The following is a 22,734-nucleotide window of genomic DNA, read 5'->3' on the forward strand; positions in this document are numbered from 1 at the left end:
GGGGGCGTGGCAGAGTCTTAACTTTGATAAAGTATATCTCTTTGGTTTTGAGACTTTAGTCTTTGCAACTTCAGGGATCTTATCTATGCACAATCAGCTTGTAACACTCCAAAGAGAAAGGAAAACTTGAAATCGCATCATATGACCCCTTTAAGTTTCTGAACATATGGATAATTTCTCATATCAACTCTGGAAGTGTATTTGTGTTTACGTAGTTCCCATCAACTCAAGCGAATCTTTGAATGATGATGGGATTATGATGGAGATCATTTGCGTGCTGCTGTAACAGGCACTGTTTTACAGTGAGGAGCGGCACACTCTCGTGCTGTTTCATTCCCATTTATTATGCAAATGAAACCCGGCTTCTTTCTCCTGTCAGAACAATGAAAGCGGGCACAGAGGGGGGCATCATCTGGGTCACGCTGGGTTTTAAAGCTCTCGCTTTTGTTTGCTGTTTGGCACGGTCCTGCTCTATCAGAGGGTCATTAAACAGTAAAGTAGGACTCCACCGCCGAGGAAGATGAACGGACCTCTGGAGCTCTGCCTAGGTGGTTTGAGTGGATAGTTAGAGATCACTCAATTACCGCATCCAGAATTTCATTTAAATCGGTGCTGACGTTGTCAAAGAGCGGCATCCAGCGCTCTGTACGCGACCCTCTGAGCTGAGTGGGTGACGGTGCGTGTTCCTGACGTCTGGAGGTGGCAGAACAGGCGCAGATGCTATTAACCCACAGCTGTGGGTTCGCATGCCGCTTCAGCCCGGACTCCTCCTCAGAAATGCCCATCGCGGAGTCTGCACACAAACACGCCCAGTGAGGCACATTAAACAAGGGTGACAGGTCTGCTGGTTGGCAGCCGGCCTAATGGCTACGCCGCCTGAGAACTCAACGCTTCGGCTCTGTGAGTGTGTGAAATGCTCAAAACATTTTCCCATTACTGTCTGAGTCGCAGTCACACAGAAGTGTTAAGACCGCCGAGCAGAAGGAAAACGACAGGCAGGAACAGGAGAGACCAGCAGAATATATGATCTTTTATGCTAAATAAGGATTTTTACAGTTAATTGTCATTTATTTCCCTAAAACAGTTATTTAATATGATTTTTAGCAAATTATTTGAAAATAAGCAAAGAGACACACTCGTTTAAAGTATTTGAAGGGTGTAGCTCACCCAAAAATGAAAATTCTGTCTTCATGTTGTTCCAAACCTGTATGACCTTCTATCCTCTGTGGAACACAACATTTTGAAGAATGAACCAGTTTCAGTTTACATTCAGTTCCATTATATTTTTGACCATGCAATTAAAGTGAATGGGTACCGAAATTGATACCAACATTATTCAAAATATCTTGTTGTTTAGAAGATAGAAGGTCATACAGGTTTGGAATGACACGAGGATGAAATGATGACAGATTTGTCATTTTTGGGTGTGTTATCGAGGATGTTAAATATGATTAATACATTGCTAAAATACTAGATGTGCTCATGTGAGGTGAAACCCTCAGATGAGTCTCTCTGCATTCACAATAATGGTTGCTATTCAGAAATATTCCTGCAGGAACTACAGAGCTTTGACCATAAAGAATGTCATATTACCATGAGCTCCATATCCATATGAGACATAAAAGCTTGATGTATCGAATATGATACTTACTATTACGAATATGAAACGATTTAAAATATCTGTCAAAAGGTATTTTACTGAGTTAAATTAAAATTATAATGTTTATTTCTTTAAAATTCATAATAAATAGAAATAGGACAAAATGGCTGTAAAGAGCATTATATTCTTAATTATGACTTCAGTTAATTATTTTTGATTACTTTACAATAACTATTTTATACCAGTTTAAATGACAACAGACAAACTAACTGTTAATTGTTCCATCAGTATTCAAGGCTAAAATATGTTCATCATACACGCCTCAAGGAGACTGGAGATGCCAAAGGGTAAGGAGTGAGATCAACCATATGCTCATCACATCACTGGTTCACTGATTCACACCATTAAGTGTGCCTGGGCCCCAAAAGCGCACCCAAGAACAAGGCCTTCACACCGAGGGCCTCGCCTGAAGACAATCCACAGGGTGGTGAATAAGAGCCCTGAGCTTCTGTCACACAGAGCCTAATGCATATGCAGCAGGGTCTATAGGCTGTGGCTTTGGTCTGTATCTTGTTCACAATGCGAAACATTTTAATGTGCTTCCATGAACCCTGGCTCAAACCTTGTTTTAGTACTTCAGGGCGAGAGAAGCCTGCTAAACACTGACCTCCACTGCTTTAACATCTTGCAGTCTGAATATTCAACCTGCACTGAATAAAAGATGAATTTGCTTTTATACTCTGTGGTGCTGCTAAAACGTTTGAGGGGGGAAAGGGGATCCAGAAAACATGTGAATTAAGAACATGGAGTAATACAGAACATGCCCCTTCCATATCTCAACAGACTGCCATCCGTTCATCCTTATATGTTAAAGGATAGTAGACTGACCCAGACCTTTAAACCCCTGAAAGTTGTTGTTTGCCACTTCACAAACAAGCAATTTCCTTCTCGGTTTGGCACAGTGGAGAGAAGATGTGGCACAAGGGTGAATGAGAAAGAGGCTTTCACAAGGACAAGGCATGCAAGAGCTTGAAGAAAACAGCCTGTCGTGGCAGAAAACATTCAGATGTGGCCAGAAACAAAGGCAGGCTGGGGAGTGTTGACTATCCATGTGCATGCTCTGTGTCACAAGTGATGAAATAAACTAGCCTGCCTGACTAAAGCCTCCAGCCTGCTTTGTTCACTCATTTGACGGCTCATCAAAATGCCGTTACCTCTTGAGGTCTCCAAGCTCGGGCTGCCAACAGCACCTGTGGCAAGAGAAATTATAAAAACAAATGACACGCTCGCTCAATATTTAACGCTGTGTGGACAGCGTGCTTAATGTGAAGTGAATCCCCTCAAAGCGTTCACAAAGAATTCACAAAGAATAAAATCAGACTGTGAAGGAAAAGTGAGGGTCAAATGGAGTGTGTGAAGTATTGTGTGATACACTGAACAAAATGGTGTAGAAACAGTTTTCACTCAGATATTGCTAGTAAATTTCACAAACAATTACAAAGAAAAGGCAAGTAACACAATGAATTAAAGGAATAGCTCGCCCCAAAATACAAATTTGCTGAACATTTACTTACCATCAGGCCATCCAAGATAGGAATTTATCATAACATCTCTTGCTCACCAATGGACCCTCTGCAGTGAATGGGTGCCGTCAGAGTCCAAACAGCTGATCATAATCATCACACTACTCCACAAGTAATCCACACGACTCCAGTCCATCAATTACTGTCTTGTGAAGCAAAAAGCTGTGCGTTTATAATAAACAAATCCATCACTGATAGACGTTTTAACTTCCAATTGCTTTCACCTAAAATACGAGTCCTCTATCCATAATATTGCTTTCTCCATTGAAAAACCTGCCTTAATGATGGATTTGTTTCTTATGAACACTTTTCACTTCACAGGATGTTAATATCTGTTTGGACTCTTATTCTGACGGCACCCATTCACTCCAGAGGATCCACTGGTGAGCAAGTGATGTAATGTTAAATTTAATAGAATTTTACAAATCTGTTCCAATTAAGAAACAAACTCATGTCTTGGATGGCCTGAGGGTGAGTACATCTTCAGAAATGTAAATTTTTGGATGAACTATTCTTTTAAAAGTGAAAGTTTGAATGGAAAAACTGAAATAGTATTTTCTTGTAAAACATGCTCCAATAAAAATATTGATTTTTACAGTTTAGAATGCTACTTATTCATAGTGACAAAAGTCAGAAAAGGATTTGACTGCCTATATACACCATCACACCATGTGTACACACACGCACGCTCGCACGCACGCACGTGCACACACACACACACACACACACGTTGGTTTTTATGGTTTATGGGGACTCTCCATAGGCGTAATGGTTTTCTTACTGTACGAACTGTATTTTCTATCGCCCTACACCTAAACCTACCCCTCATAGGAAACTTTGTGCATTTTTAGATAAAAAAAAAAACTCTTTCTGAATGATTTATAAGCCTTTTGAATTACAGGGACATTGTCCTCATAAATCACCTTCTCGTTGTAATACCTATGTCATACCCATGTCATTATACAAATTTGTGTCCTCATAAACCACATAAACACACACACACACACACACACACAGTAATGCATAATTAATCATGCATACTAGATGCATTAATGCAGACATTCACAAATATTTAAACATGATGTTGCTTCCAGGCAAAGCTGTCCAGTCAGCAACAGCTGCATGATGTCACCAGTGCTAATAATCTAACTCTGCCTCAGAGCTGCACTTCCTTGAGAGAAGTGGGAGTGTTGGAATGTGCACTCAGCTTTTATAAGCTGCTAGTAATCGAACTGTGCAGCTTGTTATGTTTAATAGTTGGTTCCATAATTTTTTTTTCAGTTTTGACTCATAGATGTGACCAGGCTCTGTGTATTTTTCTTTGTCAAGCCTGTGCAGAGTAAAGTAGTAACACTGCAAAAAAAACTTTTTTCCTCTGTATTCTTGTCTTGTTTTCCAGTACAAATACCTAAACACTTTTAAATCAACATTGAGTTACTTGAGAAGCAAAATGACAAAAGATTACATTACAAGTCTTGTTTCTGAAAAAAATCTAAATTAAGTGATTTAAGCTTAAGACAAGAACAAAAGTCTGCCATTGGGGTAAGAAAAACAGACATTTTTTCTTGTTATAAGCAAAAACTCTGCTCCTGGAGGGCCACTGTCCTGCGGAGTGTTGCCCCAACCAGCTCCAAAACATCTGCCTGGAAGTTTCGAATTAATCCTGAAGACCTTCATTAACTGGTTCAGGTGTGTTTAATTAGGGTTGGAGCTAAACTCTACAGGACAGTGGTTTGATTTTGATACCCCTGCCCTAAGGGGACAGGGTGACAGAAAAAAAATATGAGATGGGAGGAAAATTTAGTGTTTCCTCGAGAAACTTTTCATCGGCTAGCAAAAGAACTTATATATAGTTATTCCCCTCACAAAGTCCTTTTCTTTCCATCAAAAAAATTTTGTGAGCAAATGCAAAGCTTATTGGGGGAACGCAACAGTTTTGAGAAAGAACAGAAAAAGACTGAAATACAAATTTTCTTCCTATCTCACTGTATTTTTAAGATATGTACATCCTAAGCAATTTTGCTTCTAAAGTTAAAGTAGCTTGAATTAAGAACATTTAGACATTGATACTGGAAAATGACAAAAATACTTTTATGCAGCTTTTATTACTTTTTTGCAGTTAAAACGGCTGCTAGTGACCACTTGATGGTGCTGTCAAGCAGCCAATGGTGGTCTGTCCTCAAAACTCGATAAAAGATTCATAAAACAGGATAGGGACACCTACTACTATTACCATTCAGCTCTCAAGACACAAAGGCATCTGTGTTTCTGTTTCTCTGGTTGGTTAACCACAGTTTAGTGCAGACGCAGTAGGCAGAGAAGTGGACAGTTCAGCTGGTGCATCCAGCTGAAGCACTGAGGCAGAAGTGTTTCATGAAGGTTGAAAGAGAATGCATGGGTTCTGGAGCAAGATCAAAAGGAAACTGGACACTGTATTTGGTTATACCTTGGACTCATGGCTCTTTATTCTAGGATTGACATATAGCAATCTGACACTTGCACCATATGGCATTCATTTAGCTCAAAAGCTGCTATTTATTGGCCAAAAATATATTTTACTTAGTTGGACCAAGAATAAACCCTCTTTGATTTGTTTGAGAAGATCTTTGATTTGTTTCAGAGAATCTGTGCTTCACTAAAAGGGAATGTAGATATCTTTAGATATATTTGGTCAACTATTGTTTACACCTAGACGGTGTTACATATCTGTGCAATGAAAAACAAATGTGAGGAGGATTGCTTATTTTGATTTTACATTTCATTTAAGTCAGAGAACTTTACTTTTTACTGGTGAAAATCAACAAAGATGAATAAAAAAAAAGAAAAACAATGCATCCATTGTGCTCTACTTCCTATAATGATGATTTACTTGCAGCTAAATTTAATTTACTCATACATTTGCCTTAGATTACATTGTAAAGATACAATCAACAAGTAAAAGCAAAAGAGGTCTGGTAAAAAAAAAAGATGACAGAACAATTATAAAAAGTACATGACTTTTAATAATAATATTAATATTGATAAGAATATGAATATATATATATATGTATATAATATATATGTACACACACACACACACACACACACACTATCAGTCAAATTTAAAATACAGCAAAATCAGTATAAAAATATTGTGAAATATTTTTACAATTTAAAATAACTGCTTTCTATTTTAATATATTTTATGCTATGTTATTTATGTGATTAAAGCTAAATTTTCAGCATCATTACTCCAGTCTTCAGTGTCACATGATCCTTCAGAAATCATTCTAATATACTGATTTGCTGTTCAAGAAAAAAATATTATTATTATTATTATTATGATCATCATCAACATCATCATCAATATTTAAAACAGTTTAGCACTTTTTTTTCAGGATTCTTTGATGAATAGAAAGATCCAAAGATCAGCATTTATCTGAGATAAAAAGCTTTTGTAACATTATACACTATTCCATTCAAAAGCTTGGAGTCACTATTTATTATTTTTGGGGAAAGAAATTAATACTTTTATTTAGCAAGGATGTTAGCAAAAAGTGATGATAAAGACATTTATAATGTTACAAAAGATTTCTATTTCAGATAAATGCTGTTCTTCTGAACTTTTCTTTTTTTTTATGTAATTTAAACAAATATCATACCTCACTGTATTTAATTAATAAATATATACACTAATACATTACTAACCAACCGTTAAATTACTAAGCTAATGTTGGCTTATTGCTGTAATAAAAACACATCGCCTCAACCGTGGAAACACTCAGCATGACAAACTAGCTATGAGTTCTGTGCTTATTTTTTAATTTTTTTTATTAATGCCAAGGTACCAAATATAAAAATACAGAGAATATCAACATTATACAAAGAGGTGACATTACATGCAAATACATTTATAGACGCATGTAACAATAAATAAATAATACAAAACGACAGATTTAGCAAAATAAATTAAAAAGATTAAATAAATTAACCGTTTTAAAAGCCTTGCGATTCTTGGAAGATGAAATAGTTTGGATATACTGTTGAACCTCTTTTTTATAAACAATATTTAAAGGATTTTGATGAGTGAATTTACTGCGGTGAATATGAAATTTTGCAAGAAGTAATAATAGGTTAATAATAAAATATTCATTCATTTGATCTTTTTGTATATTAAAGAAGCCAAACATTACATCCTTTAAAAGCAGGAGGTCTGTGTTTAATGTAAACTACTGTTCAAGCGTCTTGTCGGTAAAATGACAAAACGAAAGCCAATCAAATCGTGGGATTGGCCATCTGTAGTCTTAGCTGTCAGCAAAATAATCCAATTAGCAAACACGCCTAGTAGAGTTTTGGCCAATCATCGAGCCACTTGAAGAAAGTATCCCTCCCCTCCATCAAGACGCACAAGACTCTGAACCGAAGGATATCTTGGCCTCCCTACAGAAGCTGATTATTCGGATCTATGTAATGATTTATCCCACACCATGATCCCATACTGATACGAAACTTAGACAGATTTAGTCAATAAGTCGACAGATTTGTTCAGGGACATCTGCGTTGGCGTCAAACATGCGCAAAAATTCACGCTATCAAAGCAGAGAATCACCGTAAACGGAATGATCGCTTCTCACGTGAAGTCACCTTGATTGTTTGTTTTTAAAAGAAGCGACAAGCTTATCGACTCCGAAAATACCCGCAACCGAGAGACCGAAGTGGGAACGAGCGCTGACATCCGCAGTATATCTGGAAATGTAAGTATGGGGATGTGTGGGGCCTCGGGTTTGCTCGACGAGAGCTCATGCTAAGCTAACCAGCGCGTGATTTCATTGCTAAGTATGAGGCTTGTTGTGTAACGAGCGAGCTGACACACAAGCGCGGCTATAACGATATTAGACTGACATTACCGCCCACTTTCCGTTTGGATACGACAAAGAAACACTGTTGTTGTTATTGTGTGTAGGTTCCGAGTTTTATTGCGTTTGTTTGTCCGGTAGCAGCGATAGACAAACAAGCGCGCGTCAGAAATAATCCCATCGGCTCGTCCTCACTGTTAGTAAGAATTCAGTTTATTATGTAATCACCTCGGCTCCTGTCAGCTCTACTTCTGTTTCTCTGACATGTTTGAAGCTTTTCTCACTCGCATGTAACGCTTCATTTGTCCTTTTAACCTACAGTGTGCTGTCTTACATTTAGCCTTGGTTTCATGCTTACCACAGTTGGTTACTTTTGCCTTGACGTTACTGGGTGTTTATAAGGACGGCCTGAGATTCATGCTGAAATTGTCGATCAGTTGAGCTCTTGTAAGTTTAATTCTAATTTAAATTATTGATTTATATTTTGCACAGCTAATTTTTGCTTTAACCTCTTATGCTCTTCCATTACTCTGTACTCATAACTGTATCTCTTGTACAGTTTGTGAAAGTTCAAAATCTTACTTCACTTAATAAATAATGCAGCAAATCTTTCTCATGTTTAAGTATATGGATACATACTTTAAAATGTATAGTTTAGTGCTCTCTTTTGCAAGTCATGTTTCATATCTTGTCTAGGACAGCTTTTCTTTAGACTGAATTTGACTAGATGTTAGTTATAATATGTAGTCATAACATTTCAGATTGTGTTCTCAGATACACGTCGATTTAAAAGTTTGTGGTCAGATTTATTATTCTTAAAAAATGATTTTATTCAACAAGGATGCATTAAATTGATCAAAAGTGACTGTGAACATTTTTATGTTCGAGTACCTCAAACTTTGACACTGAGTTCATCTGCAGAGAGATTAGAGGTCTGATAGTAACCGTAGATAAAGGGCATTGGTCATCATTTGTTAACCCGATCGGTACGACTGTAGACATGATCAAATGACGACAGCAGTGAACGCTCTTTTCTTTATCACGATTGAACACTGTGTGAAACTTTGACCCAGCCTGCCATTCAGAGAGCGTGCTGAGTTTGCAGTTGTTCATCTGATGCTGATTGATAAAAGATGTATTTGCACGAGTGGGGAGGTTGGAGGATTGACAGTGTAATAAAAGCAGATGAGGGGACCCCTTTGTTTGCTCAGTGGCTTCCTTAAAGTCTGTCCAGATCTGTGACAGGCACAGATGTATTGGCAGAATCCGAAGCACAAGACTGCCATGCAGATCTCTTGTAATGGCGAGCACTGTGGGAAAATATTTGGGCACTGAGGCCACACACTTGTGGATGTTAGTGAAAATGAAAATGAAAATTCTTTAATTTACTTGCCTTTTATATCATTACAAACCTGTATGACTTGTAAGATTTTGAAGAACTGTCCATGCGATAAGTCAAAGGAGTCTGGTGTCATTTTGCACCCCATTGACTTTCATTATGTGGGCAAAAACAGTTCTTTAAAATATTGTCTTTTTGTTTTCTGTAAACACAAACTAAGTCATACGAGTTTGAAACGTCATGAGGGTGAGTAAATGGTGACATAATTATAATTTTTGTAGGAACTATCGCTTTAAGTGGCTTGAATTCATTTTGGTTGGTGTCATTACATGACAGAAGACAAAAGTGTTAGAAAAGGATGTTTAACAGCTAAGAATTGTTGTATACACCTTTTAGGTGTTGTCCTCATGATGGTTGGATTTAGGGCTGCACGATGCATCGATATCGTGATGTGCGCTTCCGCGATTGTCACATCGCAGGATATGCGATGTTTAGTATACTGATCGTTATATTTATGCTGATTGTTTTCGCAACACCTGTCGCGTTGCGCCGCCCCATGCTGTCTACACTGGATGCGACAAAGTGACCATTGCAAATCCTTTGAACTTTGTGTCAGTACGTCATAAAAAGAATGAGGGATTTACTCTCGGGGATTTGTCATGCTGCATCCAGCGTAGAGAACGCTGATTATAATGGGTTGTATTGTATTTTGTTGTGTCGCTCTGTGCCCCTCGCGTCCAGTGTAGACACGGTGAGAGCCACGTGCAGATGCACGAGAACACTGAATTCCGTTCACATACGCATGAAACTGTCAAAATGCATGTCTCTGCAAGTATCCTTGTAAACACGGTTGCTTATGTCTTAGGTGAAGGTAAACAACTGGGAAAGAAAATGAATGTGTAACAGTATATTGGTTCACAGCAGTTTAATGTTCCTAAGGCTTTGTCATGAATGTTAATCAATCAGCAAAACACAGAGAAAAAAATCACTTTTGTAGCTTAAACACAGATTTATTAATTTAATTTATAGTGAAGACTATGCAGTGTTATTTTACATTTCATTATACAACCAGTATACCTGAATACTGTTGGACTTACCGGAAAAATATAAAGCACGGTTTATTTAATTTAGGTCTATGTTCTATTAAATTTATCTGTTTGTAACTTATTTATTTTTCTATGCTGATTTAATCACCTACAAAATCACCCCAATCATTGATATTTTTTTTTCATATTGCAATATACATCGCAGAAATATAAAATATCGCAATGCAAGTTTTTTCCAATATCGTGCAGCCCTAGTTGGATTGAGCCTATTATGTAGATTATCATTTAAAATGGTGTTTAAATATGCATCATCATAATGACACCGGTAGCGCTCTTAATTTTCTTGGCATGCTCTAAATAGGCCTATGCGTATGGATCACAATCAGGTCCTGTGGTTCACCCTCTTCTCGCTGTCATCATGCTGTCACCGCTGAACCAGCTCTCCAGCTCACAGGCTAATGTCAAGGGATTAATGTCAAGAGGCCCAAATAGGTGGTGCGTGAGGACCACGACAGTGTGAATACATGGAAGATGTTTCCAATACTCTGAGAGTATTTGTATGTTTTATGGGTTTGGCAGGGTGGTGTTCAGAATGACTCAGGATTAACTCTTTCCTGACCACTTCCCTGTGTGTGGGTGTATGAGAGGGCGTGTGCGCTTGTGTTTGTTCTGAACGTCAGACGTAAAGCTTTAGTTAGGCCTGGCTTAAAAAATGCATGCAACGTGCACTACCATTTAAAAGTCTTTTTTTTTTTTTAAGTTAGTTGATCAAAACTAACAGTAAAGACTTTTATAGTAATACAAAAGATGCTGTTCTTTTGATCTTTCTATAATATATATCACACAATCCTGGAAAAGAAGTATCACAGTTTCCACAAAAATATTAAAGGGGTCATATGATGCGATTTCAAGTTTCTTTATCTTTGGCGTGTTACAAGCTGTTTGGCAATACATAAGATCTGTAAAGTTCCAAAGACTAAAGTCTCAAGCCCAAAGAGATGTTCTTTATAAAAGTTAAAGACTCGTCCACGCCTTCCTAAAATGCCTCATTAAAATACACCCCCACAAATCTACATCACTGTGTTGGAAGATTTGCATAGCAGCACAAATGTTTACGCAAAGAAAGAAGGCATAACTTTTATTTACACTTTAGTATTTTTGCCGCCACAGCCATGCCATGGTGACGCTTTGTGTTTTCAAATATGTTAAAGGCCCGTTCACACCAAGGATAACTATAAAGATAAAGATATAATTAAAAAAATTCTCAATATTAAAGAATAGCAGAGTTCACACCACAGCTTTAACAATAAAGGCACAGAGAAATTATATCGTTGGAATCACTTTCAGAACAATTTTTTCCAGCTGATGAATGATACAAACATTGACACCCAATCAGAATCCATCCTGCTGTAATGAGCTGGAGAATTTAAAGCGGCAGACGAGCATGCGCTTGGAATAAACTAGGGGTGCTCCGATTGATCAACTACCGATCACTATCAGCCGATAATTGCTTTGGGATGTTTGATCAGTGGTCTCTAAAAAGGCTGATCTCATAAACCGATCTCAAGCTGATGATGCACCTGCCGTGAGAGGTTTGACATGACCTACAGTGGCTCCGTCTCTGTCCGGCACGGGTGAAATAATTATAATGCTGAAGGTGAGGTACAATTCATATTTCTTCATTAAATAACTTCTAAAGTAATTTAAAAACTTTCTGTGAGACATAATTTCACAGAGTAAGTGAATCACCGCTCTCTCTCTCAAAATGCGCAAATGGCTTCAAATTAGAGACCTGTGCGGGACGGATTTTTCAGTCCCGCTCCCGCAAGATTCTGTCCCGCGCCCGCCCGCTCCCGCAGAAATATATCTTATCTGCTCCCGCCCACGACATTCATGTTTTGTCCCGCTCCCGCCCGCAAAAGCCCGCATAAAAGTAATCTTTATAGACTTTTTCAGTACATCGAAGAAATTTACATGAAATGGATCTGTAACATCTCCTAAGTTCCACTACATCCGAGCATAAACACTCCTGATAAAATATTTGCAACTTAAGCTTTGAAATGACGGACAATGAATAAAAAAGGTAATTTCCAAGAGCTGCGTCACAGTGCATATCAAAAGCTCCCGTATCGGTTCTGTTTTCAGTACTGGAGAATAAAAGATACATTCTTAGATGTTTTTGTTAGTACGTGAACGTTATCTTACACATTTTATCTCCCCAACAGATTAATTTGAAATAAGTTTGATGCATGTTGCATTCCCAATTCAGAAGAGCGCACACACAGCCTGTGTCTGTGAATGCTTCTCATACTCGCTCTTCTCTGCCCCACGCGGCGGGAATCCCACGTCACGGACGAGCCGTTCACGCTTGCCGCACGGCTCTGCACTGCAAGTCTTCATGAGCGCATCTGGCAGTATGGATGAGGCTTGACGCACGCGCGCAACCTGTGTCGACTCGCGCCTGGCTCTGCGTTTAAAACGAATGTAAATTCAGTCTAACTGCTTGCTAATTTCACTTAGATGAAATGAAACATTCAGCACATTTTCCACTTGCTCTTAAAATCCCAAATACTTAAAATGAATAAATCAGCCTATGTAACACATGTAATATTTAAATAATTGACTTAAGAAATAGTTCTTTATTTATAAAAAATAAACAAATATTTTCTGTGAAATTCAGTAATTAAGTTAATTCTGTAAAAGTAGTTATACCATTATAATCTTGCCTGCTGAAAAAAAAAAACAATAGAACCCCTCCCAAAACACAATAAAAAATGTAATGGATTTCAGGGTTATAATGGGAATTGACAGGGTAGGGCAGGGTAATGACACCCATACTGTGCTGCACATTATTGGCAATATTGAGCTGAAGCTTGACTTTGCAAATTTAAAATCGCAAATCAAATCGCAATCGCAATATGTAAAAAAAAAATCGCAATTTGATATTTCCCCCAAATCGCACAGCCCTAGTCTACACTTCATGTGTTAAAATGAGAGGATTCGTGAGCACGCAATTTCAGCACTGTGGTGAGTAGATTATAACTTAATAACCTCTGATTGGCCATTGCGTTCTAGAAAAAAAAAACAGCTGAGTCTGTGATTGGCTACATTGCGCTACCCTTTAAACACGTGTTATAAATAGAAACTATGACTAGCTTGCGCATTTCAATCATTTTAATGTTAATATTCGTTGTTCTTTTTGCTTTTGTACGACAGATAAATAACAATTTATATGTTTTAGACACTTTATATTTAGATCATTTCTATTTTGCTGGAGTCCCACGGATCATTTTATCCTCCCGCATCCCGCACACTCAAGAGTTGTCCCGCGCCGCACCCTGTTGCGTTGGGTCCCGCGGTACTCCTGCGGGAGTGCAGGTCTCTACTTCAAATCACTACACATCGCATCTGACTATAAGCGAGCTGCATGCAGCAGGAATTGTCACTTGCAAAATTGAGGCAGTGTTAAATCGTCACTAAAGTTTATAAATTGCAATTCTTTTTAATTCTTGCCAGTGTTTAAACCATTCAGCGCTTGCGCGCTCTCCTGGAGGACATGCGCTCATGCACACTCGAAGCGCACATAACGCCAGGTTCACACATACTCTGTTTGCAGTGCATAATTTTCCGGGCTCATGTTAACAGATTTTAAAGTGTACACACTGCACACGGTTGCAGTCCGGCAGTGCGTTCCAGGAGTGGTGTGTCTGCAGCAGTGCAGAAATTGTTTCCACACTGAGTTTGCTGCATGCACTGAATTTAAGTGACAGCGCATTGTTTGTGGTAAATATGAAATCGAAAATGTTGTAATTACTCCATAAACGCATATTAGTCTACTGAGTATCACAGTCAACACATATGGCTTGTTGGCTAGTTTTAAAGGAAAAGAGCACTTTTAGATAAACAAGTCAATAATAGAATAAAACAAAGTTCTTTATGAACCGCAGGATAGCTTGTAATAAAGATTTAAATGCAAAAGAAAAGGCAGTAGAGCTGAGTGTTTCTGTCAGTGGTAAGTTTTAATTTAGAATTTTTGTGATAATGTAAGAAAAGTAGTTTAAATGTTTTGCCACTTGCTTGAGCAACTGTGTTGTGCTGTAAGCTATTGTGCTACAATTGCACGAGTGTAAAACAAAAATGCACTACATAGCCTAATCAAACATTTAGGTGAGATAAATATATATTTTTGAAAAATGTCTAAAAAATGCTCCCCTCTACTCAAATAAAAAAGAATCCCCTCTCACAAGAGTTACCTTTAAGATGGCAATTCCCCCCATTTTCAAAAATGAAATACAGGCCCTGAATAAATGTCTAAAAATCCTGATTTGAAGTATTACCATAAATAATTCTACATGATAAAAATAAGGCTTTGAAAAGATTGGTATCGGTGATCGTATCGGCAGATACTGCTTTCTGTGATCGGCCTCAAAAATCCTGATCGGAGCACCCCTAGAATAAACAGACGATATCGTCTACTGGTGTGAACGCTAATATCTTTATAGTTATCGTTCTTGGTGTGAACGTGGATTAGGGGCTGTTACATTTTTTTCATACGCTTGAGATAGTCGACCAATCACAACGCACTGGACAGCTGGCCAATCAGAGGCCAATAGGAAGAAATATTTCTTTAGCACCAAATCAGCATATTAGAATGATTTGTGAATGATCATGTGACACTGAAAACTGGTGAAATGAATGCTGAAAATTCAGCTTTGCCTTCACAGGAATAAATAACATTTTAAAATAGTTTAAATTATAGTAATATTTCTGGATTTTTAATCAAATAAATGGTTCGCATGAAAGACGTCTTTCAAAAACATTTACAAAACTTACCATCCCTGACATTTTTTTTTAATGGTGGTGTAGATTTGTAATCTTTAGCTTTTGCCTGATTTTGGCTAATCATTGGTCTTAAAGGTGCAATTGTCTTCAGAAAATTTTTTATGTTGGTTGAAAATCTCTTCACATCCCGATAGCAAGCATTAACAACCCTCTACGGACACCTTGGCAATTGAATCGCCATTGGCTAGTATATTTTTTTGTTTACTCGCCAGACTGAAATACTATACTATATATAAAAATAAAGTTATGCCATTTTACAAATATATATAATGTTTGTAAAATGGTACAGCTTTTAAATATCTGAAAGTAAACTCTTAATATCAGTCAGTCAAGTATTATAATATGATAATCAAGTATGATTTAATAATTATAGAAGTTTAGTAATTAGAATTAAAACTTGGTAACCATGAACTTAGGACTGGTGCTGGTGCTTTTTTTTGGTCATTCAGTGTTCCTGTAAAAATAAAACGAACAATAATACTGATAAGATATTATTATTATTATACGAATTCTACTAATAACAATATTAAAACGCACTAAGGATTAATGAGCTACTGGATTCATGAATATTAATCAGGTTGTGTGCGTTTGCTCGAACTGATTCGCTGAAATCAAAACAGGGACGATACTAGGTGAGCACCAGCCAATGAGATTGTCGTTTGCGCATTAGTTCCGCCTACTACAGGAAAACCCGGCAGTTCTTAAAAGCTGAAGAATTCCAAAGGAACTCCGTTATTTTGACAGGATAATACAACAAAGTATATATCGTTTACATGTAGCGCATCAATTCTGCATGTTATGTAAGACTCTCGGCACAGTTTGGCTCGGCACGGTTTGCGTTTCCACTGCAGTTCAGTACCGCTTTAGAGTGGGCGGGATTATTCACATGTCGTTATAGTTGCGCCGCCTCTACTACCACGACTCCTTAAAAAAAAACAAAAAAAAACACCTTTTTCATTCCGCATCGCCCCATCAAGCTCTCGCTGGATCCGCTCCTCTGCTATCAACGAGAGGAACGTCTGTACTTCCGCAACAGACAACAAAACTTTTTGGTTGTTAAACAAAAGGTGCGCTCGTTCACAACCGTTGCGTTCGATCCTTCGCTGGCTGTGCTGATTTAAATCTAGCGGTTCTTTTGTGTTTGTGTCGCAAGTTCAGTGACGCAGGTAGTGACGATTCTCTCCGGCCAATCCGTGATCAGCAGAGTTTACACGTCACGTTTTGGTAACAATACAGTTCACTTGGAACCCCAACCGAAGTGGTACTAAAATAAGTACCAGGTACTGTACCCAGTGGAAAACCCCACCAAAAGTGAACCGTACCGAGCCGTACCATTCAGTGAAAAAGCACCATTAGTTAACACAGTTAGATTCAGATAACCAGCTCGTTAGAAGAGAGCTACGTGCATGAAATACAGTTCACTTGGAACCCCAACCGAAGTGGTACTAAAATAAGTACCAGGTACTGTACCCAGTGGAAAACCCCACCAAAAGTGAACCGTACCGAGCCGTACCATTCAGTGAAAAAGCACCATTAGTTAACACAGTTAGATTCAGATAACCAGCTCGTTAGAAGAGAGCTACGTGCATGAACTGTGTTCTGGTCTATATGATAACACCATGTTCATTGCTCCCTACTCCCTGAGCAGGGGAAATCCGTTGAAGTTAATTAACTTCAGAATATGGGCTGGAATTGGGAACCGCTGATGTAGCCTATTGTAGTAACGTTGTCTCTGGTATTCTGGTCTGTGAGTGAGCGTATATGCGTTCAGGGGGCGTAGCTTTGGATGGCGATTGCAGGGAGGGTGGGATGTTCGCGTTCAGTGCTATCAGGCTAAAGTTAACATTTTCCAAGATCTCCGACTGCACCTTTAACTTCGTTTTAAATACAACACAAGTATTTGTCTCTGTATCCTTATGTTACAGGGTAAAAACGTAATTTTTGCTGGTTATATTTTACATGGCTAGTAGGTCTATTGCTTTGCATCTTAATGGAATCTGCCAGCTGTGTTTTGATAGCCTGAGATTGTGGAATATTTCTGAGTTGGCTTTATGGTTAGATCAGTAAAAGCAAAAAGCACATTCAGCCACCTTGTCTTTGATATGCAATGATTGTGAATTCACTAATGGATGTTAAGTAGCCTAACCATATTTGAAATCAATAATAATTTCTTATGCACTTATACAGTGGATATCCCAGTTGATAATACATTTATTGAAAGTAGCAGTTCTACTTTGTCTTAAGTAGGTTGTATATAAATGGATATTTTTGTTTAGTGCTGTAACAGCAGGCTTGAGTGGAGAGGCAAACCCCGGGGGCTATCGACGTGGGGGTGGTCTCATTCGAAAGTGGGCCTCTGGAGGTACTCTTGATTTGCGTTCGAGTGGGTTCCTCGAGCTGAAGGGATCCCCCGAATTTGGTGCGGATTTGCCATGCCGTTACGGAGATGTGGCCGTTCAAAATTTCAACTTCAAGACTTGAGCTTTAAAGCGTTTCATCCAGGTCGCCAGTAGCAAACAATGGAGCGCTAAGTAATTACACAATTTCAAGCATTTTATCTGCGTTATGTTCTGTAAAAAAAGTTAATATCGGTGGCATATCTGCCGATATCGATATATCGGCGACAGGCTCATATCGGCCGATAATATTGGCAAAACGATATATCGGTCGGGCTCTACTGTTTACTGATCCTGGTAGAGTAGACTACAAAGCCGGCTGTTCTGACTCACAGACTGTAAGTACGTTTTTTTTATATGCAAAGAATTTGCCACTGATGATTCAAACGCGAGTTTTGAGCAGTGTAGAGTAGCGCTTGTCATTTCTCCGATCACAAATGCAGACATGATTTTATGTTTACGCGGTGCGATGCAACGCGTAAAAAGACCATATTAGTCATTATAATCTGTAATTATGTCCCCAATGGATGCAACAAATGCCTCGTTTATAATGGGTTTTAATGTTTTTGTCTCGTCGCTCCGACTGGGACATGGCATCACAATATGGTAAGGGGCGTAACATTTCCGTCACACGCTTGAGGTATTCTGCCAATCACAACACACTGGATAGCTGGCCAATCCGAGCGCACCTCGCTTTTCAGACGTGTGAGCTTTGTAAAAATCTACGCGTTTCAGAAAGGCGGGGCATAGAGGAGAAACAATAATGTACAGTATGTGGAAAAAATGTTTTTTGAACCTTAAACCGCATAAACACTTCATTACACCAAATACACAAAATAATGTTCTTTTTAGCAACGTCATATGATCCCTTTAATTAGTTTAAGTTGTCTGTGTAAAATTGGCCTTATCACAAGAAAATGTACACTCAAGTCTCTGTATAGCATATTTTGTGTGTAAAAATGTCAATGTTCCTTGACCGTAGTAATATTCATAATGTGAATATTATGATGAAGTATTGTCTTTACACTTATGTTGAAATATGAAGCAAGTAGCAGGTCATCTGTGCTCTAACAGAAGGGACGCACCACTGGTTTTGGATGTCTTTGCAATGGCGTCTTACTGACTTCTTTATGAGGATCTTAAATAGTCTCATCTGTCGGGCAACAAAGTTTCTCTTCTTTCTAACAGCACAAAGTTTTCTTACTTTTCTGTTCACAGTCTTTTTTTTTTTCCCCCAGCAAAACATTTGGTTCACATAAGAACTTCTCCTTTGCGTGCCTAAGCACCATCATTGTGGCGAGACTGAAACAAGCCTCCGCTACAAGTGTGTTTGAAAGATTCACAAGGTGCAGAGTTTTGAGGGAATTTGGGGTTGTTGTGTTTTGAACTTAAACTTCTTAGAGGACTTATCAGCAGTATTTGTTCACATCACAAAATCAGTTTGTATACCAAAAGGCACTTCACTCTGCGCTGCCACTGCACCAAATTGCTTTGGCTCACCAGTTTGTGGCCAATATCAAAGCCATTTTAGTGAAGGAAAGCAGTTTTAAAGAAGCAATGTATTGTTTAATCTATTGCACTGCTGCTAAGTTTCTGTTTCTGATCTTACTGTAGTCTAACCCTCAGGCATCACGCCTACAAATCGTCTGATGCATATTGCACACAAAAATTGCAAGCACTCACCGCTACAAATCTGATTGACTTCTGCGCAATTTCTAGGAGTGAATGTGAGCTTGGCTTATGCCAATAGTCAGAAATCTTTCTACGTGAGACCAACAGTACTGAGGTCCGTAAAAACAATAAAAATGAAAAGCACATGTAGCGAATGTGCAATTACAAAAGAAAAAGTCAACTTCTGCTTTGAGTATTGTCATTTTGGGACAAAGAAATATCACGACTTGAATGTTTTTTTTGAGTCACAGGCACACAGATTGCATTGAACTTTGCATTGAGCTCAAATGTCTCCAACCCCTACTAGAATACATGTTGCCTTGTAACATCAGCAGGATGCAGTATTGCATATTTGCTGTACCTCTGGATACTTTTTAGTTCACATGCTGTGATCACAACTGCTGCTCCTGCGGAGATCAACGATTCCCAGAAGATGATGCTCTGCTCTTGAGTCTAAGAGAAGATTTCAAATAAAAACAGGTTTTGCTTGGTCTCTAGTTGTGCTGTGCTTTGTACGAAATAGTTTGTTAGCGAAATGTCATTAATTTGGAACTTTCCTTTCTTTTTTGCCCTCGGTTGTCTCTCATTCTCCTCTCACAGATCTTTTAGACCTTTTAGCGAGCAGACTGTCAGCTCACACCCTCAGTGGTTGTTTAAGCCTGCCAAAATCAACTTCCCTCTTACACTGATACAATGTATTTTGGCTCCGTTTTTGCAGTACAGGCCTGTGCTTCAGGTTTCGCCGTGTGGTTTTGATACGAATGACTGGCCAGTGGCAACAGTTTCGAGGGGAAAGATGGCGTGAGCTTGTGGTTCCAACTGTGATAGGGTAGTGTGGGAGTTACAGTGCGTCTGTGAGGGGGTGGATAATTCGTACAGTAGATGTGAGAGCTCTTCTGCGCTTTACATGTGTGCATGGGGAGAGGAACCCGCCATCACATCTTTCATCCTGCCTCCAGAAGAGCAGAGGCCACATATGGTGTGAGTGATAGAAGAGGGGTTGGTTGTCATTCTCCAAACTCTGTGTTTACTCAGCTGAGGCTAGCTGGACAGATATAGCTCTCTCCATACAGGGCCTTGTTGCTCTTCTTTTGTTTTGGTGCCTTGGTGATGCAACACATCTTCCTTTCGCTAAGGGAGTGCCCTGAAGCGGTATGATCTGGGTGCTCTGTAGCACTTTAACCACAGGAGTAGGGCTGCAACAACTAATCGATAAAATCGATTATTATCGATTATGAAAATCATCGACAACTATTCTCATTATCGATTAATCGGGTCTGCCCACAGTGCACGTCCAACGGAGTTTACATACTTGTCCAACTACAGCCGGTAGTGTCAAATTACAGCACTGAATTACTTATTTCTATGGACAAAATGCATCCTAAATAGTGGAGGAAAGGGAATGAGATGCTGCGGGAGAGTTACGGGATCCAAGCTACCCAAAACATGAGAATTCTTTATTTTAAGCTTAAAAGGGATAGTTCACCCAAAAATTTAAATTTTATGTTTATCTGCTTACCCCCAGGGTATCCAAGATGTAGGTTACTTTGTTTCTTCAGTATCACATATAATGATTTTTAACTTTAACCGTTGTGGTCTATCAGTCGTATAATGCATGGCAAAAGCTATGAGAGTAAAAAAAAAACATGCACAGACAAATCCAAATTAAACCCTGCGGCTCGTGCCGACACATTGATGTCCTAAGACACGAAACGATCGGTTTGTGCCAGAAACCGAACAGTATTTATATTATATTTTACCTCTAATACACCACTATGTCCAACTGCTTTGTGTGCGCGCACGGCATCCAGTGCATGAGGTGTGTACGCACTCTGGCGTAGTTTACGCAAGTGATCTCTCGCGCGCGTATACTTCACTCATTGTTTACACAGTGCACAAACATTGTAGGTACGACAGCTAATCAAAATGGTACTTACTTGCACTTATCCGTATTGTTCAAACCGACTTAAAACTAAAAGATTACGTTCTCTTGCGAGAACTCATTCGGGAGTGGTGACTTTCCACGTATTCCAACTTCTGAGCCTGCTCGCCTGAAGTTATGGTTGATTGCTCTTCGGCTGGATATCAACACACCCATTAATGTAAACTACGCCAGAGCGCGTACACGCCTCACGCACCGGATGCCATGCACGTGCCCAAAGACAGTTGGACATAGGGGTGTATTAGAGGTAAAAAAAATATATAAATACTGTTCGGTTTCTGTCACAAACCAATCGTGTCGTGTCGTCACGAGGCGCAGGGTTTAATTTGGATTTGTCTGTGCATGTTTTTTTTACTCTCATAGATTTTGTTACCATTGCCATGCATTATACGACTGCAATGGTTGGAGTTAAAAATCATCAAATGTGTTCTACTGAAGAAACAAAGTCACCTACATCTTGGATGCCCTGGGGGTAAGCAGATAAACATCAAATTTTCATTTTTGGGTGAACTATCCCTTTAAGCTAATGCATTAGCGTAATGGCTTGCCCTGTCAGGCGCTTTAACAGATGCGTGTGCGTCCTCGGCGCAAAAACTTTTAGTTTACAGTCATATCCTTATGTATAAATGTCACACAATCACGCGAGCATTTCCATTTTTGTATAAAGGTCCATCCTGACAGTCTGTGTTAAATTTGAATCTTTACTGAATGAGCGCCGGCGCAAAAACATTCATTGTGCTGAAATATCTGTTGTTGAAAGTTAAATCGAGGTTTAAAGGTCAACATGCATTGCGCATATTTTATGAGAGTAGGAACTGTAAGGGAATAACAGCGTGTAATTGTTTGAATATAAATATCAGACGCTTCAAAACCGCCTTTAACAGGATAAAGAAATGATACTAAGCCCTATTCGGAATCCATGAGTTTTATCACTGAGGTGATAAGTACATTTATTTTTGCAGACGTCCATATGAGTGAACGTGTGTTCCTGCAGAACATTACTCTTACCTATTGGTTACCACTGAGTTTGTGATTTTATTCATCTTTATCATCTTTATTATTATTTTAATTTTTAATGCAGAGATTTAAACTATATTCACTATATACAATGCTTAACAAATGTATTAAAACAAATTTATGTAAGGTTTTTAACAAATTATGGTTTGTGCCACTGCTGCTCTAAACTAACAGTACTGGTGATTACCAAAATAATTTTTTAGCTTTCTGAATGGGTTAGTCCTCCAATATGCATAAGCTCTTTAGTAACAGTAGTAGGCTGTTTCTGATGCTATAATATATAATTATTGCTGTTATCTATGAAAGAAAGGCAGAGAGCTTTATAGTGTTTTTTTTTTCAGATACCCAATTACAGTCAAAAAGTACTTAAACAATGCCAGCAAGAATGCAAGCTATGAAGGGCATAGGAGGCCATTTTTGTTATGTGAATAAAAGTATTTAGTTATAAATAAATGACAATAAA

The 22,734-nt window shown here is 38.6% G+C and overlaps 1 protein-coding gene across 6 annotated transcripts in view; it reads left to right on the forward strand.

Annotated features, from left to right (window-relative positions):
- The first annotated feature begins 7,526 nt into the window (after positions 1-7,526).
- LOC107550052 (protein phosphatase 1B-like) overlaps positions 7,527-22,734 on the forward strand; it is a 45,163-nt gene continuing 29,955 nt past the window's right edge. For 4 of the 6 annotated variants that reach the window (XM_016231277.1, XM_016231278.1, XM_016231272.1 and 1 more), the window contains exon 1: positions 7,527-7,916. The gene's annotated coding sequence lies outside the window, so the exon portion shown is untranslated. Of the gene's footprint in view, positions 7,917-8,339; positions 8,466-22,734 lie in introns of all 6 variants that reach the window. The other 2 variants (XM_016231275.1, XM_016231276.1) reach the window with 2 other exon arrangements.

Source organism: Sinocyclocheilus grahami, unplaced genomic scaffold (assembly GCF_001515645.1).
Source record: "Sinocyclocheilus grahami isolate Dianchi unplaced genomic scaffold, SAMN03320097.WGS_v1.1 scaffold386.1, whole genome shotgun sequence".
Taxonomy (NCBI): Eukaryota; Metazoa; Chordata; class Actinopteri; order Cypriniformes; family Cyprinidae; genus Sinocyclocheilus; species Sinocyclocheilus grahami.